The sequence below is a fragment of the Planococcus citri genome, chromosome 3, assembly GCF_950023065.1.
Source record: "Planococcus citri chromosome 3, ihPlaCitr1.1, whole genome shotgun sequence".
Lineage (NCBI taxonomy): Eukaryota > Metazoa > Arthropoda > Insecta > Hemiptera > Pseudococcidae > Planococcus > Planococcus citri.
In genome coordinates, this window is record NC_088679.1 from 62,684,745 (window position 1) to 62,706,461 (window position 21,717).

General features: G+C 33.9%; 2 protein-coding genes across 3 annotated transcripts in view; one reads left to right on the forward strand and one right to left on the reverse strand.

Annotated features, from left to right (window-relative positions):
- Positions 1–21,717, forward strand: part of MCU (mitochondrial calcium uniporter) — a 157,290-nt gene that overhangs the window by 76,399 nt on the left and 59,174 nt on the right. The window lies entirely within an intron of this gene.
- jv (javelin) overlaps positions 1–21,717 on the reverse strand; it is an 85,474-nt gene that overhangs the window by 19,388 nt on the left and 44,369 nt on the right. Inside the window, exon 1 of one of the 2 annotated variants that reach the window (XM_065359095.1) lies at positions 18,769–19,077. The exons of the other annotated variant lie outside the window; for it this stretch is intronic. The gene's annotated coding sequence lies outside the window, so the exon portion shown is untranslated. Of the gene's footprint in view, positions 1–18,768; positions 19,078–21,717 lie in introns of those variants that run through there. 2 annotated transcript variants of the gene reach the window in all.

The window sequence follows — 21,717 nt, forward strand, 5'->3', positions numbered from 1 at the left end:
TGCTGAATGTCGGCATTGTCGAAAGTCACTCAGCACCAGAAATTTTGCAACCATCACATGAACAATTTACAGCGCCAAATAACGTATCAACTTGAAAAAACATTAGTATGATATCTTTTGAGTAATTCTTGATGAATTTTACTCATAATTAATACAACTGAAAAAAATTTTTTTTTGCTAAATACTACATTTGGACGGATGTTTCTTATCAGCACTCTACTAATCACGCTGTAAAATACAAACAATTCACCCAAATGCAGAATAAATTTTGTCAGATCTGGTTGAATGTTTGAGCTATACTTCCTCCAATTTTGGTCAAAGAATGTCCACGCATTCATACTTTTCCAGCCATGTGAAACTTACTTTCCGACTATCCCTCGTAGTATCTTTATTTTACTCAGGTTACGTTCGTTGTTTTCCTTTGGTTTTTATTGCCATGTTCTGAATACATATGACACTTTTTGACAGTATAAAAGATAAAGGTGACGCCAGTTTAGGTATTTCAAAGATTTTGAAATTGTGTTTCGCATTTAATTTGCAAGATGAGTAGGGTAAAATTTGTACAGTCGAGCTTTTTGTAGTGTTTATAAAAATCCTACGAAGCGTTTTTTCGAAATTCCTTTTACTCGTACGAGGAAATGATTCTTATTTTGTTCTTTGCTGAATGAAATGCTTTCTCCTCGTTCTACAATAATTGCGAAAAATATTTCAAAAATATTGTAGAATAGAATGAAAATGAAATCTTACGAGATTTTGAGATTTTTTTCGTTTTTGAAATTAAAGGAGACTGCAAATGCCTGATTTCGATAAATGAGAAAAATTTTTGTCAGATTACTGCAGTTGATATGTGACGCGGCATACGAAAAGGTTACCCCAAGCAAAAAAATCAAAAAAATAGTTTTCGATAAAAATGCGTTTAAAGTGTTCTACTGTCAATTTTACATAAAAATAGCAAATGAAAAAAAATCCATTTTTTGGTCGGGGTAACCTTTTCGTATGCCGCGTCACATATAATTTTATCTTCCATATTTTATTTCTCGTAGTATTATAATATGGTTAGCTATTTCTACGTGGAAAAAAACACCTGCTTTTCCCCTCCAACTGCCTGCTCCTTCAAGATGGCAATTTTCTCGTCGCAACGAATAACTTCAGCGGAACCAAATCATGAGCAAATACTACGAAACTAATCGAGTAAACACGCGTTAAATAATTAATTTCACGACAATTTACGTTAATGCGAAGAAAATACGAGTACGAGATTCGGAATCGTGTATGACTACCTATGACATCTGAATCAGATAGTAATGTAGTTAGCAAACACTTTGACAGAAGTTCGTTTGAAACATCGGTTTGAATAGTATATTACTGGTACCTTGAAAATGTAGGACCTGTCTCTGGTGTTTGCTTCACTCTGGTGTCATTCGGTTGTAAAATTCTTATCTATTTTCGATACAGAGAGCCCAGATGAAATGGACATGCGATAAGAAAATCCTTATCAAAAAAGGGAGAATAAAAATTCTCAAATCAGAATAAAACTACACAAAAATGAATAATTAACCTTATTAAAAATTATTATAATTTTCACCATTTCTAACGTGTAAAAATGAAGAATTTTCCAAGAAAAAGTGAGTTGAAAATTTTTTGTTTACATTTAGAAGGAAAATGTTTTCCACCATTTTTTTTTCTTTTCAAGCCCATTTCTTTTGGACACTCTGCAGTCTGCACGTGAAGGAATCAAATATATAGAAATGTAAATAAACATCGAGGGAACTCTTTTTTGACATTGACCCGATTTCCAACTGTGTATTTTTTTCATATCTTTCTCTCTGTTCGAATCGGAGCATCGGTCTCTTCAACACCCACTCGTTCGTATTAAGTTTTAATTCACCGTACGCGCGGAACTAAAAAAATCAAAGGAAAAAAAATCCTTCAGATTGGAAATTAATCCGAGTCGTCTTAACAGTTGTAAACGAAAGGAAAGCATGTCACAATTGCAAGGACATCGTTGTCGGGAGTCAGATTGTCAGCAGCACTAACGACGACGACGACGAGATATCTCATCAATTAAATAGCTTCTCCGTAATGCCATCAACCGACACTGTATAATGGATGATTAGTTCCAAAACGTTTTAAATATTTTTCTAATTATTGTTTCAAATTGATCGTGAAGATATTTCGTTACGTGTGTGTTTTTTTTTCTGGCCCAACGATGACAGCCTTCGAAAAGTATTTCTCTTCGGGGAAAAGTTCAATTCGTTCGAATTGATTGAAAGTTTTTCTCATCTCCGTGGAGGTGTTTCACTCGATGATAGACGTGAATTTCATCCGTTCCCTATGTGTCTTTATTAAAGATACCGCGAATTCGAGATGAAATTATTAAATACAGATCAATCAAGCGCTGGTGGCTATGAGGAAGAAAAAACTTGGTAGCCGAGACGCCTCCTTAACGTCACGTTACAAAAATCGATTATTTTAGAGACAAACTAAGTAGCATTTGTTCGCTGTATACTACGGTGTTTATTTTTGGGAATTTCGAAGACATCGACGACGTTTTGTGTTAGAGGAAAAGGCTCGAGTCGACGAAATTACCTACGAGCTATGAGAACTTTGTGCTTGATGTTTCGAATTGACGTATAATTTTAGCGCTTTGTTTTTTATTTTATTGGTTGAGAAGAAGTGTCAACGAGGGATGGGGTTTTAAAGACCCCTGCTGGACATGAATTTGATTATATTGAAATTTAACGGTTGAATGTGAAGTTGCACTGTCCATCAAGCTAGTAAAGTCTCTATTAGGTACGTGCAGATGAAGCACCATAGCTGGGTTTTATGAATTTTTGGTGCCATTCACTGGATACAATTTTCCTCAATTTGATCGTGAAAATAGCTGCATTTTTTTCAGAGTAGGGGGGCAAATGTTGTATGGGGTAATTTTTCGATTCATCAACCTTTCTAGGGTTAAACTGAAATGGTTTTCAATTTTTTTTTGAAACTGTGTAACCGCCATTTTGTATGCTTACTAGAGTCGATTGCAAAGGAAAAAACCACAGGATTTTATCCAAATTCAGTGGACACCTTTATTTTGAGTTGAAAAATCACTCAGGAAAATGTTTAGCTCTGAAGATGTCCTGGGGGGGGGGGGATTTGGGTCGTCAAAGAAAAGGTATTTTCGAAAAAATCGTATTTTTTTGGCTCTGGATCCTACTCAAACTGTTTTGAAAAATAGGTCACTCAATTCTGTTGTCTTTACTCTTACCTACTTGAAGGAAAAAAATTGAACTGCTCAGTGAATGATTGGAAATGACCGAAAATCAGTCCTTCACCAAACTACTCGTTCATTTAAAAATCTCGTACATTGAATCGAACGTTTACAAATACCCGTATTATATGTATGTACTAAGTATTTATTTTGAACACCATGGACGAGTTTTTCGCATATTATGATGCAATTATTCAACTTATATTCGTCCATCTCGTTGAAATAAATACATACAAAAAACCTCTTCACATAACGGATCACTTTTGCTTTCGTAAAAATGTAATACACCAACAAGTTGTTTATTCATGTAGCGAGTTCAGTGTCACATCTCGTTTACTTTTAATTTCGTAAGCACGTATTTATCGTATTTTCACGCACCTGTATAGGTATACCTGTCCCCTGCACAGAATCCATTCCCTAAACTGATTGATTCGTGTATAAAAATTCTTTCAATTTCGACGATGATAAGAGTATACCTATCTATGTAGTTATCTCTTCGTATGTGTTTTTTTTTCTACTCGCGAAATTTTCTACCACACATGGAGTATTTTAACGAGAAAGACACGTTAATCGTGTCATTTCACGTGTTCAAATTTTTTTTTCATCTCCTCTCGGCAATATGGAAAATACCTATGTCAAATATGTTGTGGTTTTTTTCCTTCTTTATTTACTCAATTTATAATACGTGTCGAGTATTAATACTATAAACTTGATGCGGTATTTTCTAATACGCTTTAGATTATTATTTTTATGTCGTTAAACGTAAACGAACGTTTCAAGGAGGAATGGAAGATGGAACATCTCAATATATGTAATATACTTAGTTATGGGTTACGTACTACGATAGTACAATAGTTTAGGTATCTAATCGACGTTAATATTATGTACGTACATGTAACTTTTCTTTGAAGAGTGAAGCTGAAACTGAGAGTGCGGAAAATTACCATTAAGTATTTCGTCGTATCTGCTGATTTACACCACCATATTTTATGTTTTGTCGAACAGTTCGAAATAGTTCATAGAGAGGAAATTATTCCTAGAATTTGATGGATTATTTCGGTGCAAAAAATACGAATGATTATTTTGGTGATTTATTACCATCAAAAGGGGAAAAGGTCACGATGAATGTGGTATCGTTTTTTATTTTTCGAACGAATTTTTCTTTACTGCTCCAGTCTACCCTAAAAATGACCAGTATCATTAGCTTTATAGCCTTGTTCGATGAATCTGTAATGGGTACCTACGTAGATGAGGGTTGTGGTTTTTTTTCTTCGGTATTCGAATTCTCAAATTACAAAGAAAAAGGAGGATTTTTTAGCTTGCTTGGAAAATAATCAGTGTCGAACTATAGAATTTGAAATATTTAGAAATTTTGACGGTCTGCACCTCTACGTCCACCTACTTCTCTTTTCTAACAATCTTATGGTGAAAAAATTCCATAAAATTGATGGTTTTTCGGAGAAAAATCCCGAGATACGTATCTGATTCTTTTTTTCCCCTTTTCAAATTTACATCGTCGGAGAAGAAACGAAAAGTCGAGTCTAATTTGTCAACATTGGAAAAATTTGAACGAGAAAGGAGCGATTGAGGAAGGGGGAGGGGGTCACGCATCTCTAGGCAAATCTTCAAACAGAAATTATCAAGAATTTTTTAATTATTTTTTTTTTTCAAAAAGTGGGTCACTAGAATGATGAATGTTGAAAAATACTGAAAAATTACGTTAGTAGGGTATATTCCAAATAATGATAAGTCACCCAACATGACGATGGTTTCTTAGAAAATTGTAAAAACGAAATAGGTAACTTGTTTTATTATGATACTAATGAGCAATGTGTGTGATGGTAAATAATTTCTTTAGAAAAAATCTTACCACGAGGCTAGAAAAAATACTTACATCAAAAACTGCGTATGAAAATAATGAAAATTATGAATCAGATCGGATCATCGATTAGTATTTCGTGATTTTTGCGGAGAAAAATAGTTCTTACGCTCGAATAATAACTAATGACGTAATGAGGTTTGATTTTTTTTAGTGTATATGTTACCGTTAAAGTATTTACTCCAGGTAATGTATGAAATAACTAGTTATTTCATACATTAACGAAAAAGTATTTAATGCTAGTAAATTGTTCACAGTTCACCTAGGTAATGTATGAATTATCTAGTTATTCCATGAAATAGCTATGTGTGATCAGTTAAATCATGAAATGAGCTATTGAAAATATTTTTGTGGTGAGTTTTTCATCAAGTGAAGGGATTTTTTCAACTTTTTCAACGGATACGTAAAAATAGGGAGTCAAATGGTTCAACTTCACCAGTCAACACTTTTTTTCATGTTCTAATAAAAAAAATCACATTTTTCGCAAACTTTCAATTTTTTTAAATCGATTTTACGACATAATGCCATCCCAATTTTTTAGTATGTTGCTTAGCATGAAAAGTTGTCCATAATATATTTTTTTCAGCATTTTTGAGAGTTGGAACGATATGAAAACTACATTTTGAAACTTTTCGAGCTGATTTTTCGTACGAAAAAAAAGGGCAATAACACTGATTTTTATGATATCACCAAAAAAGCCTTTCAAAGCCCTAACTATGGGAAAAAGTTCCATTTTGGTAGGTATCGCGGTTATGGAGTAATCCACTGCTGAATGGATGATATTTCAAGTTCACCGAAAACTTTGACACCCCCTAGCAGCCTTTAAAAAGGGCTAGAGGGCTGCGATTTGCGCCATTGGTCATCCCTTCGGAAGGTCTTTCCACAGGAAAAATTGAAAATGATCGCCGACCCTTATCATTTCTTGGTCAAATTGAAGTGGAATGACCCTTCATTTATGTTGTATAGCTTTGAATTAACCTTCATTTCTTACTTTATCTTAGTTCATTCATTGAATTCACACTTTAACTAAACACACCTCATGTATGTATGAAATAACTAGGTGAAGTGTAGAAGAAAATTCTATTTCACACTTTTTCGTTAATGTATGAAATAACTAGTTATTTCATACATTACCTGGCATAAATACTTTAACGGTAACATATACAATGTATGTATTTGTACAAGTAAATTAGATACTTACAAGGGAACCTCTGGAGGTGTCACACTCCGATTTGAACGGGACTGCGATTTTTGGAAAGAGCATGGTCTTAAACCCCCAAAATCAAATTTTCAGCTGCCCATGTTCATTTATCGATTTTTGGCGAATTTTTGAAAATTCAAAATTGACTGTTTTTGGCGATTTATGTTTTTTTTAAAAGTACGTACTTGATCAGTAAAAATGGTCAAAATAAGTCCCAAAACTAATATTAATTACCCAAATCCAAATTTCACCATTTCCAGCAATTCTGGAGCCTCCAGCGCGATTTTTCAATTTCTCCAGAATTTTTAATTTGCTCCAGAAGGCGTGAATATGCAGTTGGGCAGCTAAAAATCGAGTTGTGTTATACTCGACCTGTTTAACGAGTTTATCTACATTTGAGCCGATTTTGGGAGTGACACTTCAAGAGTGGTTTTTTGACCAGCTTTTTTCAAAATTAAAAAATCCAAAAAATCAAAAGATTACCGTTTGTGAGGAAATTTTTGAAATTTACACGAATCGCTATATTTCTTCAAGAACTAACCCCTCGGAGCGCAATTTCTACCATTTCCAGCCGTTTTGGAGTGAGAGTGACATCTCAAAAAACAACTCTTGAGGTGTCACTCTCAAAATCGGCTCAAATGTGGATAAACTCGTTAAACAGATCGAGTGTAATATACAACTCGATTTTTAGCTGCCCAACTTCATATTCACGCCTTCTGGAGCAAATTGAAAATTCTGGAGAAATTGAAAATCGCGCTGGAGGTTCCAGAATGGCTGGAAATTGTAAAATTTTGATTTGGGAGGTTAGTTACGGACAAAATACAGCGATTCGCGTAAATTTCAAAAATTTCCTCACAAACGGTAATCTTTTGATTTTTTTGATTTTTTAATTTTGAAAAAAGCTGGTCAAAAAACCACTTATGAGGTGTCACTCCCAAAATCGGCTCAAATGTAGATAAACTCGTTAAACAGATCGAGTGTAGTACACAACTCGATTTTTAGCTGCCCAACTGCATATTCACGCCTTCTGGAGCAAATTCAAAATTCTGGAGAAATTGAAAAATCGCGCTGGAGGCTCAAGAATGGCTGGAAATGGTGAAGTTTGGATTTGGGTAATTAATATTAGTTTTGGGACTTATTTTGACCATTTTTACTCATCAAGTACGTACTTTTAAAAAAAACATAAATCGCCAAAAACAGTCAATTTTAAATTTTCAAAAATTCGTCAAAAATCGAAAAAATGAACTTGGGCAGCTGAAAATTTGATTTTCGGGGTTTTAGACCATGCTCTTTCCAAAAATAGCAGTCTCGTTCAAATCGGAGTGTGACACCTCAAGAGGTTTCCTCGTTAGTCCATTTTTTCAGAATATTTGCTTGATAGCCAATGGCCGAACTTACGAATCTGGGGTTTCAAAATTGTTGAACATATTAGATGAGCAAGTAAAGATACTGAACCTCTCGGAAAAATTGTGAACTCTGGACCGAAATTTTCATAAATGCAAAAAATTGAATTATTTTTCCATTTTATGCCTTTCCTTTGTAGAATTTTGAGGAAATTTCGTGGTGAAATTCACAATTTTCCAACTTTTTAGAATTTCATATTCCAATTTCTCAGCCTATAGGGTACGAACAGCAGATGAATTAACTTGATAAAATCATGAGAAAATGTTAAAATACAGAATAGATTATTTAACTGATTAGGGAACGATAAAGTCTACAAGAGGGACATTCAGCGAACGATGTCACAAAATATGACGAAATTTCCAAAAACTCGCAATAAAATAAAAATTCCACACTTTTCTGTCCTCTTATACAAACACCCAAGAGTCCTGATAAATTAAAACCGTCTTTCAAAACAATACGATACAAGCACTTGAACTAAATAAACTCTTTAGGCAAACAAATTGAAACTTCTGATCCGCGAATTGGCTGCTAAATAATTCATACTATAAGCCTAGCCACTTGTACTCGAATTACACGCCCTTCTTCGTCGAACAGACTTGATAAAAGTTCAAAAGCAGATATTTTCGAGAAAGTTGAAAAATTACAATTTGTTCGCAAAGTTGCACGCTTGGCATGTAAAATTATACAAAACCGTAGAATACTCGAGTATACGTAAGTAAGCATTTCACACCTTTACACGTCTTCGAATTTTGTAGCATAGCGTAATAAAAAAAAACCGTCTCAATCCAAGCCAAGGCGATAATTTTTCTAAAGCAATCGTCCACAAGCAAGGGCATTTATCATCACCTTGCTTCGCGAATATTTTTCAACGCGAAATTTTCAGCAAACATTGAATAGCGACTCGAGCCAGAAAAAAGAAAGAAAGAAATGACACCAGGGATAGAATTAATTTTTGGTCATTGACAGCTCTGACGATGAGACGGTTTACACCACACAATACCTGTATACCTCTATTACCTATGTTCGGTGTATTCTTCAAATTCTTTTTTTTTGTGCTTTGACGTGATGTCATTTTCTTTAATTACTCGAGAGGTTATTTTAAGGTCGCTGGTGATAAATTTTTTTTTCACTCGTTTTACAAGTAAAATTATGTAAATTCAACTAGCTCTATTGTTAATTGATCGAGGCTAAAATGAGCGCTTTTGCTCGTTATTTCATTAATACGCTCGTCTTTGAAATTAATAACCTCTTCGGGGAATTGTACGTGTATCGTACGTGATTGTTAACATTTTACCTAAGTCTAGGTGTATATTATGGATTTCCTATCCTCGTAAGGGAGTACGTACTAATTTTACAAACGGACGAATGAACAAAATAAGGTAAATTATTTCGTATTGTTACATCAGCGTTTCAGCCAAAACAACACCTCGTACCATATACGAGTACGAATACGAGTACCTCTAGAATGATGCGAATTCGTCATATCGAATAATTAACGCGCCAAGAAGAGCGAGAAAAAAATTACCTTACAGAATTGCGTAGTCTCGTGCTATAAGTTTTTCTTCTTTTTTTTTCCTACTCCGCGAATGTGAGCGAACAAATATACGCTCATTATGAGTATCGTTATCGTGAAATTACTCGTATATAGCGAAAAAACGAGTCAAATATTTTTTCAAATTATCACTCAAAAAAACGTAGGTTTTGACGAAAATCAATTTTCAACGATGTAATTCGCCCTTTATCTTCGGTTATTTTTTCGTCACATCTGGGAAAAAAATTGGTCGCCGAAATTTCCGCCTTATCGGTAAGTTTTCTAACAACCTTGGTCGACGAAAAAAAAATAACAATTTTCCATATCATTACGATATTTATCCATTAGCTGACGATATCGTGTTTTGTACATTTATTGTACGTAAATACAGGGTTCCAAACGTAATAGATACTATTTTTTTCAATAAACGACAAATTTCCCAGAATACTGTAAAAAAGTTGGGTTAAAAATGAAACCTTTTGAAATAAAATATTAACGATGTTTTCACCATCATCGATGCTGGCGGTACTGTCGAGTTCGATAAACTCGAGTAAAAAAAAATTATTAAATCGAGGCAAAAAAGCTGCCAGCTAAATTAAAAGTTTTCTTTGAAAATGCCGACAAACTGGCAAACAACGGGTTTAAAATGTTTGGAAATTTAATGCGAACACGGTTTTTTACCTTCTTAACGAGCCTGGTTTTTTTCTCATCCCTTGCTGCATGAAAATTTCTTCTTTTAATTCGATTAATAAAGCGAGAGAAAAAATTTCATTAAGGAGTATCTTTATTTTTTCAGCTTTTTTCATCTCATCTCGTACGTAAGTTTTGTGTGTGTTAAAGATAGTATGTATGTACCTACATATTCGATCGTCCAAACATGACGCCTTCGTTTAAACACTCTAGGTAATTTCAAAATAAACGAGCAGCGGGACTCTGAAAGAATGTAATGTTTATAATTATTCGATGCTCGAAGTAGGACAACTTATATGTGTACGATAACGAGCGTGACATAATGAGAAGCGGTATCGACGATTGAAATCGTCATTTGTCATCGTTTCGTCGTACTCAGATTCACTTTTTTTTCAACCTATAACTTCTCTCCCATTTGGTTACGTGTAGTAGGTAACTATTTAGTTTCAAGCAATATAGAATTGATTTGTTAAACGGATAGCTAAATTAGTTAGTAAACGTTTCTTGCAAATTGAATCTCTAGGTATACAAATTTTTTTTCTTTCTCTCAAAAAGAACAAAAATAATATGATTTTTGAATACGTAATACATCATTTTTCTTTGGATTTCTGAGTTAGAAAGTCGATAAAATTTCAAGATTTTGATTTTATGGCTAGAATTTTGTACATGTCCTAATTGCTGAGTAGACTTTCCGATCAAACGTGAAAAAATTGATCTCAGCTTATGGTCGAAATTGAAAATGAAATAATAGATTTTTTTGATCAATTTTTGGGAAACAAAAACAAAGACGAAATAAAGAAATACAAAAACAAATAAGTTAGGTATAACTAATAATTCGAGCATGATCGGCAACAACGCCGCGCCGGTGCCTGGGTTTCTCTTGGAGGAGGGGGGGAGGCAGTTGAAACCAAACCAAGTAATTTTGTCACCTCATTTTTTGGTGGAAGGAGGGTCAATTACTTTATACCATCAACATTTCTTTTAAAAAAAAAAGGAGTGGACTCTTGGGGGTATTCTCACACCAATCCCTTCCTTAAAACCGGCACTGATCGACAATATGAAATCAAAAATCGGAAGTGAATCGATTTCCGATAATTATCGCATGAAAATCTCAAACAGGTGTATCGATTTTCAGAGTTTGATTAATCAAATGTCGATACTGATTAATTTTTGATCAGGAATTCTGTTTTTGAAGTCAAAATTGACTTTTCATTTCGAACATGATGGATCATTTTATAAAATCGAAAATCGTGAAGAAATCGATTGCCAAGGTTCAAATTAATCGGTTTTCGATCTCGAAGATATTTTTAAAGGCAAAAATCAACTTCTGATTTCGAACATTGATCGATTATATAGAATCGAAAACCGCAAATGAATCAATTTTATATCATGATCAATTTTTGAACGGAAAGTCCATTTTCGATTTTTGGGGTTCGATCAATCGAATATCGATCACGATTTAATCTTCTGTTGGGAAGTCTATTTCTGGGACTAGAATTGATTTTGCATTTGGGATACGATGGATCTTATGGAATTGAAAATTTGCGAATACATAAATCGATTTTTGGGATTTGATTATTCGATTTTTAAACACCATCCATTTTTGATTGGAAAGTCCACACGTAGTCAATTTTTTAAGCTAAAATTCATTTTCTATTTCGAACATGATCGATCATATGAAATCGAAAATCGCAAATGAATCGATTTTCGTAATTCGATTAATCAATTTTTGATCAAGGAGTCCATTGTTAAAGTTAAGAATGATTTTTCATTTCGAACATGATCGATCATATGAAATCGAAAATCGCAAATAAATCGATTTTCGGGGTTCGATTATTTAAATGTTGATCAAATCACGATCGATTTTTGATCAGGATGTTTTTTTTTTGAAGCCGAAATTCATTTTCAACTTCAAATGTGATCAATCGTGTGTAATCGAAAATCGTAAATGAATCGATGTTTGAGGTTTGATAAATCGACTTTTTGATCGGAAGGTCTAGTTTGTCCCGTTATCAGCTCTAAATTTTATTGAATTGATTTCTGGATCTTTTCATTAAATTTTGTTTAACTACCTATACTCTCATTTTCATGAAATTGATTAGTTGATTGCTGGTCCCTTCATAAAATTTACATTCCATCAAATCCACTGACTTGTACGTTTTTTTGGTTGTTTTTTCAAATCAATTTTGTGCTCCAAGATTCGCTTTGAGTCAAATCAATTTGTACTTATGTGCTTTTTAGTGCACTTATGAGTTTCATTTTTTCCTGTGAGTAGTGCTATGGCTTTTTTATTCAAATTCTCATCATTATATATATGCCTTTAAAAAGTTACTCTATCATTTTTGAGCCCTTTTTATCTCATCTCGCCCATTATTTTTTTGATTAATTTGATTTGATCTGAAAGTGTATTGATTTGTCTCGTTCTTGTTCATTTTTGTCTTAATGAAGTAAGTAAGTTTTTTTTTGTCAAGTTTTTGAATGGCCAAATAGGTAATTGACTCATTGTCACTGAAAAATAACGACATCAAATTTTTGATAAATCTAAGGGCGTTCTTCGAAGAATCGCAGCCTTGGTAGCGAACAACTTGGTTATTAAATCCTCTTGAGGTTAATTACGATATAGTTAAAATTATGCGACTGTACGAATGTATACGTTGGTTAGTTCTCAGTGTTTGCATAATTATCGTATATGTTCAATCTAATCGTCCTGCTGTTTCAAACCACCTGTATTAACGTGTATATTTTGGTGTTTTTATCTGAAAAGTTGCGAACTCATTAAACATCATTTATCTCGCAAGGCTTTTTTTATGCTCGTATAATTACCTACTCATCTCTCGAGAGCGAGGGAAAAAAAGGAAAAAACTTCTACGAGTAATGTAGGTAATCCAGTAAATATCATTCTTCTTTTGTTCGTACTGTTTTAAAAGCATTTTAGATAACATAGCGGTCGACTTTGGATACTTTTTAAAATAAATTTTGGGATAAAAAGAACAGAAAGAAACACTACCATTCCTAACGAGTTGAACTGTTGATTAAAAAAAAAAAACATCGATAGGTGCACGTGCGGTTGCTCTGTGGCGCAACAGGTAGGTATAGTGTTTGTGTTCGTTGTCATGCTGCTGGAAAAATTACAAAAGCTTCATGTACTAGTAGTATTAGGCTGCAGGCAGCCGTTGTAAATGAGAAGGGAAGTAAAATTGTATCATTGTGAAGTAGTGTATTAAAGCTGCGGCATAATGTTTCACAGGGTTCCGCCTCTTTATGTATTTTAATACCTCGACTCGTGGTAAGCTCGGTGCGACGTTGCGAGATAAACTCGTTGGGAAATTATTTTCGTTACACGTACGATCTTCTCGTAGGTAGTACGAGTACGTAGATGTGGAGTAAAGTTAGCAGCTTTAAATATATCACCGAAAGTGCCTAACTAACCTAGCTATATCTTCATATGATGAAACGATGCCTCTTCGGTGACTTAATTAAGACTCCCATATCGTCGCGCTGAGGCTGAGAGGAATATTATAAATTTTATTGTCGGTGCTTGAAAATACCTAAATAAAAAAATACACGTTTTATAGGGTTATTCGGTAAATTTCACGCATGGTGAAGACGCGCAGAATGTAGGCATCGGAACCATCGTGTGTATTTCCCGTTTTCGCATGATTCGCTACAATATACTCTAGGATATCAAATTATACCACTATCCCTCTTGATTCCATCACGTTTCCGGTATTTTTGGCGAAACGTGTTGCCGCCTGGTCCATTCCAAATACCATCCAACGTATATGATCCACACACACAGGAAGGAACACCGCGAATTAAGTATTCTAACCTGCGCTGTGCTGCGTCGCGTTTTTGTTGTTGTTGTTAGTGTTTTGATGCTATAAACATCGGGAAATTTTTTTTCCAACTTTGGTACTCGTAGTATTCGCGTGACCTTTATTTTGTATACTTATTCAGCGTCGTCGTCGTCGTCGTCGTGTTGTTTTAGGTACACATTCGAGTACCTACATAAGGTAAAATTTTAAACGCTGCAAGCGCCAAGTCCCATCAACATACTCGCGTATGCTGTGTTTACTGTGTATGTACGAGTGATTTTATGAACATCGTAAATTCACACGGAACTATAAACCCATCAACTTTATGATAACGCGATTTAAGGCTGGATTTATATACGAATGTTGTAGAAATACCGAGACGAGAAAACGCTACGAAGTATACGAAGCACACCGTATCTTTCGTAAATACGAATGTAAGAGTAGGTACTCGATGCGATTTGTTTCTCTTCGATGCAAATAATATGTATGAATGATTGAATGTGTTGGACAAAATCTTACTCAACGATTTGATTTCGATAAACGTAAGAAATCGGTAGATTATGATTGATCAAGAGAGTGATTTTGAAAACGTTCGAGTTGGTGATGTGTATTGTTGTTGAGAAACTAGAGATGTTGATCAAGTATGTACAAATTTTTGAGGTTATTCCTCCCAGCGGAAAGCCATGATGATATCATGTGTTTTGATTGGTTTTTGGATCTCCCCCTCAGCATTGCTGGGGGGGGGGGGGTAGAATAGATTTTAGAAACAGATTTGACTGGTTGAATAAATCCAATGCGATAGTTTCAAAAAAATGTCGATCGTTCAGTTAAATGCCTCATTCCTACATTTTTTTGAGTTGGGGGTGGGGGGGGGGGAGAATGTTTTCAAAAATTCATTCAGCAGGTCATGGAAATCCAAAAGTTCATGAGTAAACTGTCTCCTTAGCCAAAAAAAGTGTCGAAAAATTAAAAAAATCAAAGGACCAAAAAAATACAAAAAAAATCGAAATGTCAAGAAATTGACCTAGAAAGCCAAAATTTGATATTGAGCTATTTTCGATCCTTAAAATTGTTTTAAAAGGGCTTCTAACTATTTTGAGTAGTTCAGGAGTTGCCGCAGGAGATTTCTGAAAACCTAAATTTTCACAACATTTTATAACATGATGTTAATAAAGCTAAAATTCCATCGAAGGCGATTTCAAAACCTTCTAAAGCCTACAGCCAAATTTGAAAAATTTAAATAAAATAATTTGGACAATTCTTGTGTAATTTTTAATAAATTTGCAATTGTTGAAATGTTATTGGAGGCTCCAAAATGGCATGAAATTTCCTCCATCGATCTGATTCGCTGAAATTTGGATGTAATGTAAATGCTGTGTTTCCAACTTCATTAGGTAATAGTATACTATTTTAATTTCATATGAGAGGAAAATAAATGCTAAAATTTAAAAAAATGGCTGATTTCGAATTTGTAAACATGTGCGGAAAACAGTGCATTAAAGACGTATTTTCCAAACACAAAACTGTCTAGGAAACTACTCATTTTCCGATCATGTGAAATTAAAAAATTTTATGAGAATTTGCAACTCTAAAATTTTCTGGAGGCTCCAAAAATGCTCAAAATTGTTCGAAACTGTTCCCAATCGATTTTGGGGTTTGAAAATGTACGCAGTGAACACTAAATTTTAGATTTTAGAGCAAAGTTGATAAACATTTTAATCACCTTGAAATAAGTTTCTAGGTGTTTCTTCCTGGAATTCGTTCAATTTTTACAGTTACTTATAATTGATCTGTGACGAAGATGAAGAGCTAATACATATTTTCTTCATTTTTCTAATGAACCAAATTCTCATTTTCCTATTGATTATGTACGAGTCGTTGGCTTGGGCAGAAGTTTTCCATTCAGGACTAGAGAATTTTGAAAAATGAAAAATTGCACTAAATGAATTTGTTAAATTATCATCAAAATTTTGTGCAGGTCCATCAAAATACGAACTGTGTGGAAATTGTGGTAGATCACCCCCCCCCCCTTCCAAAAAAAGTCGACGGATTTTGACTAAATTCAGCAGAGACCTTCATAATTATTGAGTTGAAAGTTACTCACGAAATTTTTAACCCCCAACATACCCTTGGAGGTGAGATAGGCTTTCGCAAAGAGGGGACATTTTCGATGAATCGTGGTTTTTTTCGCTCCTGTCACTACTCAACCTGTTTTGGAAAAAATGACCCAGTCCTAAATGAAGGTATTTGAAATTCTGGAGATTTTGTGTATCGATCTCTGCTATTTACGTCAAAATCCGAGAGCACGTTTAGGGTTCTGCTGAGCGATTGAAAATTTGAAAATCGATTATTTTTGGATAAATTCGTGTTTTGAAAATTTTTTCTTCGCAAATATTTCTCATTAATTATGCCAAAATATTCAAAATTATCATTCTGGAAACTGAGGAAATATTTTGTAATGAAATAGTGTAAATTTTGTAGTCGTTATTGTCAATTTCAAAACATCGAAAAAATTTCATGAGTTTTTGGCTATTTTTTCCCTCGAGAACTAAAATTTTTTGTGGGTGGCTTTCAACTCAAAACGAACGTCTCTGCTTAATTTGGTCAAAATCCGTCAACTTTTTTTTCGCGATCCACGCTAATGGAAATGTTACGTACAGATTATCAGGAGGAAGGGGTTTTAAAATCGGAGTAAAAAATTCCTATTTTTTGGTCAAATACGTATGTAATACGAAATTTGGCTAGTAGGTAAGTGATCAAGGCTCTTTGTACGAATGTCACTAAATTTTCTGAGCTTTTTTCTTTCATCTTTTCAGGCTTTAAAAAACGCTTTTGAAATTTTAAAAGTGATCCCCTTGCCCAAAATCCCATTTCTTGCAACATTTTGAGAGATAGAATCTCAGGGTGTCTAACGGTCATAAAAGTGATGAAAAGTCATGAAAAAATCATGAATTTTGCTTGAGACACACTTTTAAAAAAATTTTAAAAGCTCAAAAAATGAAAAAAATAAAATGAAAATGTTGTTTTAAAAATTAGAAAAATGAAAAAACTGAAATACCTACTTGCCTATAATTTTTTAAAAAATGTCCTCGCAGTTTCAACTGGGGGGGGGGTATTTTCATGCAGTAAAAATTGTGAAAAATAGGTCATGAAAAAGTCGCGATTTGTAATCTGCATTTTCTGCTGATTTACCTGAATTTTCAACATTTTTTTTTCACCTTAGAATCTGCTAATACATAAAATTACCCCAACTCTTTTTGCGATGATTTATGTATCAGATTTTTTCACGAATAATGTGATTAGAAACTCAATTTTTTGAAAAATTGAACCAATTAACTGCTAAAAAACTCGTTTTACTATCATTTTACTCAATTCAAAGTTCCAAGATCGGATGTTGGTTTAAAATTCCGTAAGAAAGGAGGTTGGGGGGAGGGTAGAGAAAACTTGGGTACCTACTACCTAGCCCTACCTACCTCGAGGAATTAGAATTTGAAAAGAACTGAGGACGTGACTGTCCGAAAAGGTCATCTCAATAGGGGTCGCTAGATAAGAACAAAAATACCTTACACTTTCTCAAAAAATGTTTATTAACGTGTTTTTTGGAGTACTTTTACGAACATAGCTTTACGTCGTCAAAGTCCCTTAAAATTATGCAATTTGAGATATTAGCTCGACTTATTTACTCGCCTATCGCTCTACATCATACGTAACACGCTCTTGTATTAATATTTGTTTCAGTAACAATGGTTTTGAAACGAACGACGACACGAAAAATCGTTTATAAAAAATACACTAGCTCGTATATGTAGCTTACGTCTGTGTAGAACCGACGTCATCGTACGTAGGTACATTACGAGTAGTACATATCTAATCTGTCATAAATACACGTGTATATTGTGACTTGTTGGATTCTCGAACAAAAGTATAGCCCCTAAGAACTTTAAGCACGATGGATGTTGAGACATCTGAATACAGCGAGACCAACGAGACGATAAAAGCCTCGCCAGCTTGTCCATTTGCAACATTTTAGCAGCTATAAATTTCAATCTTGACACCTGAATTACGCTAAATTTCCATCATCAGTACGAGTCACGAATGATATGACGACCATACGTCGTTTACCTACATGAAAATACATTTAAAATGTTACGAAAAAAAAAAAAATACGAAGTATTCGCTATTTTCAACGCAGCAGCGAACAAGGAGGAAGTGAAAATCGTCGGACAGCTGTTGCCTCCGTCGCCTTATGAAACCAGGTGATGCATTTGTTTCAAATGAGAGAATACGAGAAATAGAAGGGAAAAATAGGTACACCGGGTTTTGTTTTTATTTTTTGTAAAAAAAAAAAAAGGGAACGAGAAAGATGAAAGGTGAGATGAAATGAATAGCATCATTTCTTCAATAAGTTGTCATCATTTTTGTATTGTATAGTGTAAGAGCAAAAAGCATTTAAATTAACTTCACAAGTAGGTAGACGATTGTACGAGTACGAGATGTTACACTAACCAATCTTGAATTCTAGCAGCGAAAACGAACTCCCCGGTGTAAGAAATACGATTATTTTACCATAGTTGAGACTTTCATATCGCGTAATTTAAAACAAATGAATTATGTAAATGCGAAGAAAAATGTAATCTAGAATTTCCTCGTTTTATATTTACTTCAGAAGTACAAATGACGGGCTTTTCCCCCTTGTTTCGATGATTGTACCAAAGCAACGGGCCGGAAATAATGTCGATAAATAGCATCTCGAGAAACGAAGTTTCTTTTCAGTGTTTTGTTGCAAAAGCGACCGTTTCAAAGGGAAATTATTTTAATTCGTTTTTGTACAAAAAAATTCGATCGTTTGTACGGTTTGTAATTTTCCCTCGTTGTTTTTGAAAAATTATCCATTCGTAAGTGTCTGAATTTTGTAAGGAGAAAATTCACGAGATTGGGGCCATTGAGGGGAGGAGGAGGTACATAAAAAATTGAAAACTGAAAAACAATTACCTTTCTTGTTTTATTTGAAAAGTGTTTTTCACAAATCACGTGGGTTTTTTTTACCCGCACTGAACTATCACCACAAAAAATTCATTACACGATTACGACGCGAAACAAACCGCAAACTGAGGTACGCGAGCAAAAGAATAGGGAAAAAAAGTTGACGCGCGCAAATTCAACCTATTTTCTAGGTATTCCGAACCAGCAATTAAAATTCGATTTTAACGAGGTACCCGACGATTTTCAAGTACACATATGATGTAAATAAACGTTAACAATGACTCGCCGCTTCCTCCATGACTCGCTGGTGATAAGTGTGTAGTTATTGGGTCGTTCGCGAACGAGCTACCTTTCCATAGCACTGCAATACCTATACCTAACTGTGTTACATGGTAGTGTAATTATACCTACGCCATGTGTACTCGAACATACTCGTATTATGTATTTGGTTCGCATCTGTGGGTGGAGTGGAGTGGAAAGGATGGCGCTTACCGGCAGATTCGATGGGTGATCGGTTCTGCTACATGCTAGAAAAGGATGAGGAAGAGAGGGGTGTTTGATGGAGTTTTTTTCAGAGTGTGATGGACTTGGGGAAGAGTGGTTTGAGTGGAGTGGCGTTTTGAGTGGTTTATTTGAATTTGCGGTGTTTATTATTTTCCCGTTGAATTTTGTTTCGAGAGGGTTTATTGGTCTTTGTTTTCTCATTTTCATTGTGATTAGCGAAGCTGTTGAGAAAATTGAAAACACACAAACACAAAAAAAATTGAAAGATCTATTTCTAAATGTTTGTTGTTTGTACGCCAGAAAAAATTCTTGTAGAAATTGGAAAATCTGAGCTCAAAATTTTGAACGTTTGAATTTAGACTTCTCAGAGCGGATGGAAAAGTAACACCAGAAGAATCAGGAGCCCTACGAGGACGCTTGTTGAAAGTTGATCAATAATTTGAAGAATTCACCATACTCCTTCTGATCTTGAAAATTATAGCTTTATGATACCATTTTTAGACTTTCTGAATTTTTTGAATTTAGACCCTACCAAATTGGAGCAAAATTCGGGGTTAAAACTAGGAATCAAGGCTCGTGCTCGGATACTTTCAAATTAGGTAACTTTTGGTTATTTTTCTCCACATTTTGGCGATTAAAGTTTCTGTGTATTTTTTGAAGTTTTCAAATTCCAATTTTTCAGAATTTTGTTTTTTTGTTTTTTTTAAAATAAAATTGAGTCTTGTTTTTTTTTAGCAAAATTGCTTAAAAAATCTCACTTTTCCCCAAAAGGCGAACTTCTTAACAAAAATTACCAAAACACCCCACTTTTTACCATAAAGTTGCAAAATAGCCTAACTTTTTTTGACAAAAACTGCTAAAAAAATATCATTTTGCTGCCAATAATTGTCAAAAATGTCTTGCGTTTTGCTGCAATTGTTATTGTCTTTCTTTTCAACAAAAATTCTCACTTTTTAGCAAGATTTGTGTGTCTTTTTTTTCAAAAATTATCTACCCAAATCTCGCTTTTTTGCTAAAAATGGACAAAGTCTTGCATCTGCAAATTTACTGTCGAAAAATAATGGTTTTTAGCAAAATTGTTGAAACGTTTTGCTTTTTACAAAAAATTGTTAAGAAGACTTGCCTTATGCTGAAATTATTGTTGAAGTCTTGTTTTCTGCGAAAAATTGCGAAAAGGTCTCGTTTTTTTAATAAAAAAATTTCTGAAAATTGTGTTTTTTTTTGCCAAAAATCCAAAGAATTTCCCTCATTTTCAAAAGTTGTCCTAATTTATCATTTTTTTCCCTACCAGAAGTTGCTAAAGAACTCGATTTATTTTACTAAAATTGTGAACAGTTTAGCTTTTTGCTAGAAATTGCAGAATTCTCACTTGTTTGCTCAAAATCCCCCCTCCCCAACTCGCTTTTTTCAATCAAAAACTTTGAAAATCTACTTTTTTGACCAAAATTGAGAAAAAACATCACTATTTGGCACTAAAATTGCCAAATTACCAGAAATTGCAGAATTCTCACTTGTTTGCTCAAAATCACCCCCCCTCTCAAACTCGCTTTTTTCAATCAAAAACTTGAAAAATCTACTTTTTTGACCAAAATTGAGAAAAAACATCACTTGTTTGGTACTAAAATTGCCAAAAAGTGCTGCTTTTTGTTGAAATTGTTTTGTCACTTTTTCGAGATTTTTTGATTACTTGAGTAACTTTTTTCAGGAACGAAGTCAGTACGAGGACTCAGAAATTGATGCAAAATGCAAAATCAGCGACCTCAAAATGATCTTGATACCGTTATTGAAATCTTCAAAATTTTCTATGTAAATCCGAGAAAAATTGAGGAATTCCATTCTTCTAAAAATTTTAGAAATTACAAATTTTCACTTCAAAATTTAGGGATTTTATGTATAAAATTTATAATTGGCAATTATTCTGTAAAACTTGGGATTTTACTTCATTTTAAAAAAAAAAACAACTCATTTTTAGCTCCAACTCCATTTATGAGATCCCAAATCAGGGTGTCTCATGTTCAACTCATGAAAGTTATGAAAAGTCATGAAAAAGTCATGAATTTTACTCGAAACACACTTGAACGTTTTTTTAAAAAACCCATAAAATGAAAAAAAAATCAAAAAATCATAAATTTGTTTGAAAAAATGAGAAAAATAAATTACCTACTTGCCTACAAATTAAAAAAAAATCCTCGCAGCTTCAAGTTATTTAATTCCTGTGGGGGGGGGGGGATTTTTATGCGTTTAAAATGTGAAAATAGGCCATGAAAAAGTCATGAAAAAAATCATGTTTTTTTTTTGTTTGGGAGTTTTGTTAGGCACCCTACACATGGGGGATTTACATCCCAAAAATTTGAAAAATTTCAGTAATCGTATCAAAAGTTGGATTTTTAATTTTTCTGATTCTACCTTCTGCATTCATTTCTAACCCCAGTCTTAATTTGGACTGCAATTGGG